Source organism: Ictalurus punctatus, chromosome 5 (assembly GCF_001660625.3).
Source record: "Ictalurus punctatus breed USDA103 chromosome 5, Coco_2.0, whole genome shotgun sequence".
In the NCBI taxonomy this organism is placed as follows: domain Eukaryota; kingdom Metazoa; phylum Chordata; class Actinopteri; order Siluriformes; family Ictaluridae; genus Ictalurus; species Ictalurus punctatus.
In genome coordinates this window covers 15,642,187-15,647,851 of record NC_030420.2, presented here as the reverse complement: position 1 = coordinate 15,647,851, position 5,665 = coordinate 15,642,187, and positions in this window count along the sequence as shown.

Below are 5,665 nucleotides of genomic sequence, written 5' to 3'. Positions count from 1 at the left end.
TCTATTTAGAGATGGTTTTGTAACCTTTTCCAGCCTCAGAAATGTCCTTTATTCATGCCATAATACACTGTCACAAACATGTGTTGTGAAGATCAGACTTTGATAGATACTTGATCTTTAAATAAAACAGGGTGCTTACTCATACCTGATTGTTACCCCATTGATTGAAAACACCTGACTCTAATTTCATCTTCATATTAACTGCTAATCCTAGAGGTTTGCATACTTTTGCCACTCACAAATATTAAATATTGGATTATTTTCTTCAGGAAATAAATGGCCATGTATAATATTTGTATCTCATTTGTTTAATTGGGTTCTCTTTGTCTACGTCTTTGACTTCTGATGATGTTTTAGGTCATATTTATGCTGATACTCTATAAGGAAAATTCTAAAGGGTTCACAAATTTTCAAGCACCACTGTACCTTGCTGGGTGCTAAGGGAATGCACTGATTAGCTTGCTGATGTCCTTACAGGCATTTTCAGACCTCTCCCTAAGACAAGCTTCTGTCCCTGCAAGATGAGCACCATCTTCCCTGTGCCAAAGAGTCTGTCTGTGTCTTACCTGAATGAATACTGGCCATTGCACTCACAACTATCATAATGAAGTGCTTTAAGTGGCTAATCCGGAAACAAAAGATCACCCTTCCCACCACAGTGGACTGATTTTGAGCCTGAATCACAACATTTCAGCCACCAAATAACCACACCTGGGCCAGAATCATGACTTCATTGTGCAAGATTTAGTGTGGGTTTGGGTTATTTCCAATTCAGTTTGATTTAATTCAATTACCTCCAAATTGATTTTATTTCAAGTTCATATCTAATACCCCACCAGAGATATTCAACCCAAAACTGAGGGAAATAAAAAAAAAGAGTAAAATAAACCAAGTAAAATAAAAAATTAAAAAATAACAATACAAGAGCCAATACATAGAGGTAATCACTCGAAGAAAAAAAAATGGAAAATTAAAAATAGTCAAGCAAACAACTTTTATTGGACCACTTGAAATGGAATGACCAGAAAAAAATCATGACAGAATACAATTAGCCTATAAAATGTATTTATTTTTAACCAGAACCCTGGAGCTATGACATACAGTCATGGGAAAAAATAAAGTGCACCCTCCTTCAATTCTAGGTTTTTATGCATCAGGGCATAAATAACAATTGTGTGGTCCTCACCAACCTCTGTAAAAAAAACAAATTCTCTCAGGTGACAACAAAACAACAGATTCCCTTTCAAAGGGAACTCCATGTTGCGTTAGCTTAATGCTGTGGGAAAGCTCCCTTGCGTGTGACCGGTATAAGCTTGTGTAGCATCATGCCTATTTATAGGCCTGCCATGATCAGGTGACGTGGCAATTAAGCGTGTCGCATGATATATAAATGACACCTGTGAACTGCACTCTCAGCCTTAATATCCTCAGCGAGACTGCATGTCGATCATTTGTGTAATGCTCACAAAAAGACTCTTCATTTCCTCTCTATCTTTTCCAAAAAAAAGAAAAATTTCTTTTCTTTTCTGTCCCTTTGAAAAAAGTAGAAAAGTATAAGTGAGAGAATTCAGGAAGTGTGTTATGCCAACATATTTTCTGTATGAAGTGTCTAGGGATGATGCAGGTCAGGGCAGCCCTTGAGAGGTCTGACTGTGCGCATTGTGAAACAAGTAGGCAGCTCCGCTCACGACTCGCTCTTTTCTTGGCTGAAGCGAGTTGGGTTTCAGAGCCTCGCGGATCTGGGCCGGCCGCTGCAGGGGCAACCAGTCGTCTCAGGTCCTGGGGATCTCGTATGGATCTGGAAGAGGAGCCAAAGACAAGAGCTGCTCTATCTTTTGCTGTCTTATGGACCGGCTCTCCGTTGGATTTTGGAGCTTGCGTCGTGACTCCTCTTACCACTATGGAAAGCCAAAAAATTCTCTGATTCCGAGGAGTCAAAGGGGTGTGCTAAAAACTGAGAGCAGCAAATAAAGAGCTGCTTGAATGGTCTGCACTTATATAGCGCTTTTATCCAAAGCACTTTACACTGTGTTTCATTCACCCATTCACAATACTGGTAGCAGAGTTGCCATGCAAGGCACTAACTTGCCATCGGGAGCAACTTGGGTTTCAGTGTCTTCCCCAAGGACACTTCGGTATGTGGAGTCATGTGGGCTGGGGAATCGAACCGCCAACCCTACGATTAGTGGACAACCTGCTCTACCACCTGAGCCACAGCTGCCCGAAGTGATTTACTGAGGCTGGATGAGCTTTTTTCTCCCCAGTGAAAAAAAATTCCTCACACTGCAGAAAACTCCCCTTTTTTCCAGAAGTGAATGACAAAATATCACGCTTCTGGGCGAAAAAACATGCATAAGACGTATTTATAAGCCTGCGATGTCTGATTATTCGGCCATCATGGGAATGAGCGGCATGGCTATTTAGCTATGATGAAGCTGGAGGAGGCGCTTGGCAGCTACCTCTCCGTCGATGGCAGGTAATTTAGGGGGGCCGGCTTTGCCATCCAAGCCATGTAAGGCCACTTTGGCATTGGTGGGCAAGGTCTATGCAGTAGTGGGTCTTGCTGGTGAGTCACTGCAGACAATGGCAGTGTTGCAGGCCTACCAAGCAGACCTGCTGAGTGAGCTCAACATACGGCGGCATTCAGCCAGTTCCTTCCCTGTTGTGTCGAGTTCACCCAGGCATCTACGAGCACAACCAGGCCAGCGGTAGTGCAAGGGAGGCACAGAAGACGAGTACAGCAGCCCGCCTCCACCCACAGACAGCCAGGGGAAGTGGGCGGCCACAGTCGGGGCCTGCTACTAGGCCTGATCTGAGAATGGTCATAATGGCCAAGCAGACAAAGGAGGAGTGGTCCTGAGGGGCCATGGAGTGACGTATCAGGGGACATGAGGTTGTTAGGGCAGTTAGCCCCCAGTACTACTATAGGGCCTCCCCTAGTCAAGGCTGTCCTAAGTTTTCAGTGTTCACTGGCCAGTGAGCTGTCACAGGGCAATGAACATCTGAAGCTTTCCCTCCAATAGAATGTGGAATAGTTAACGTTACTAGAAGCCCGGCTGGCAGCGTGGAAACTATTGCCAAATGTGTCTCCATGAGTTCTGTGTACCGTAGAAAAGGGTTACCCGGTCTGTATTTTATTTCTGTTTTTAATACAATCATTCCCCAGCCACTGATACATAAATTGGAGATTCTTAGACTGAGCTATTAACTGTACAACTGGCTATTGGACTTTTTAAACAATAAAAGACAGTCTGTAAAGATCCATAACGTTATTTCCTCCCCCATTGTTCTCAACACCGTCTTGCCACAGGGATGTGTCCTGAGCCTGCTGCTGTACACTCTGCTGACATATGATTGAGCTGCCAGACATCCGAGTAACCATATTGTCAAGTTTGCAGACGATACTGTTGTGGTGGGGATGTGGGGAAACATTTGGCGCTTTCAGATGTACTGCCTTTTCTTGGAAATTCCATGCATTTTACTTTTAGAGGTGATATGTGAACAGGGCCTTTTTGGAAATACCGGTAAATCAGTTTAGGCAATTTCCATGGATGGGAAATTGTAACATTACAGGTAAATTTCCATTTTAATGCTTAGTTTCCCTAAGTAAATAAACAAGACTGGATAACTGGGTTTTCTGCTTTTCAGATTTTTAAATCAGGCAAACAAATGTAATTTGGATAGTTCGCTACATTGAGTGTATTAACCCAGATTGCGTGTTTAATCGAAATAGCCATTAAACATGAAGAACGCCTATTTTTTACATTCTTGATTAGCAGACTTACCAAATCTAGTAGGTCAACATGACACTGGTTTCAGTCTTTTAAGTGTTCAACTGTCGGTGCTATACACATTATAAAAAGAGTTGCTATAAAAAATTTTTTTTTAAAGATTTTGGAATGGAGGACTGCGTCACCTGCGTCACCGGAATGACGCATAACATATGCTATTATTTACATGTTTATGACAGTGCATTGCAGATTTATAAAAGTGTGGAAATTTCCAAAAGAAATCTTATTTTCAAGCCATAAACTATCTTTACTGAGATGCCACAAACACCAACAATCCTGCTTCACAAAGGCATCAGAAACACTATTGCATTCAGATTAGTTGTAATGTAATCAGGTCCACTTCATGAGATTGATGCACTGTCATACTCCACTCCTCTTTTACCGAGCATCCACTGATGCATTTTGAAATAGGCGGATAATTGTCATTTGACTGACTAACTGAAATAGTTTTAAATAATTAACTGAATACAGTTAGAAATCAGCAAGGTATCTCACCTCGCTATAATGAAAAAAAAAAAAAAAAAAATTCGTCTTGATATATTTCAACTGATATTAAACTGTTTCAGAACAGAGAATATTTTAGGCCACAGCCCCCCTGCAATACCACATTTTGGGCATTGTACTCGAGATAATAACATAACTAATCAACTTGTTATTTCTGATCTAATTTACTTAGTGTGTGATCGCTTGTCTCTCACTATTCCATTTTCCTTTAGTCAGTTTTAAAAAGCGGTTAATCTATGCTGTGGTGTACAGATCCTCAGGATGTTGATGTGGGGTTTGGGCAGTTTTGGTTTTGTTGACAGTGTGGCAATGTTCATCTTCTCCTTGCTTTCAGTTGTCAGTTTTGCTGTAGTGTGCTGTGCCTAATCAGTGTTGCACAGTGCCTGTGAGTTCTTCTGCTGCTGTTGTGCAAGGTCAGGATTATCCTCAGTGCAGACATTAGGGACAGGGTCATTGCATGCTCTAATGCCAAAAGCAGTATCAGGTTTAGGGTGCAGTGTTTCTTTCAGTATTGAATTTATTTTATAGTTACTTTTTGAGGGTGTTCACACTTGGGTACATTCTTTACAAGAACCAACTCTTCTTCATTTTCAAGCGTTAAACCCTCAAGCTTTTATTTTGGCAGAAAACGACAAGGAGACCTTTAGGTTTTTGTGTTTAGTTGACAACAGGTTTATAAATGTTTCTCATTACAAATCTGGTGAAATGCTGTAAGCTTCTGTCCACAAAAATGTTGGAAATTATGTGAATGTGAAAATAAAGTGAACCCAAAGCATGTTGCATTCCCAAATGCAGGTTATAAGTGACTCAGAGTCACAGGACATGCAGAGATGGAGTTCATGTGAAGCAGCATTTACTGTGAACCGAGCTGCTCTGAGATGCTGAAAACACTGTATCATGAGCTGCATGCATGTAAAGGAACACAGTACCACACTTCACTCTGAAATGACAGAGCAACAGACTATATTTAATTTAACAGACTTACTTAATTAAATTGCACTAAACCATATCACCATTTCAATTTTATTTCCTAGAATTTAACACATTGTTCTTAATGGACTTACCTGTAGAGATAAATATTAATAAAAATAATTATTATTCTTATTAGATGCATTCTGGTCATTTAAAAAAATGTCATCTCAAACAGCTTAATCCTCCCCATCACTGAGCCCTGGTGGTCATCAATCTGAAGGTAACTGCACCAAAATTGCATAGTGTATTGTTATACAATGTTGATTTTTAAAAGATATCAGTGTTTCTGCATTGGTTTTGTTGAGCTTTTACCTTGTCATTCATTCCAAGTCCAATGTGATGTGTTAAGATTAACTGAAAATTTACTAATGCAGCTAAGCAAAGGGTTTCATGAGGTC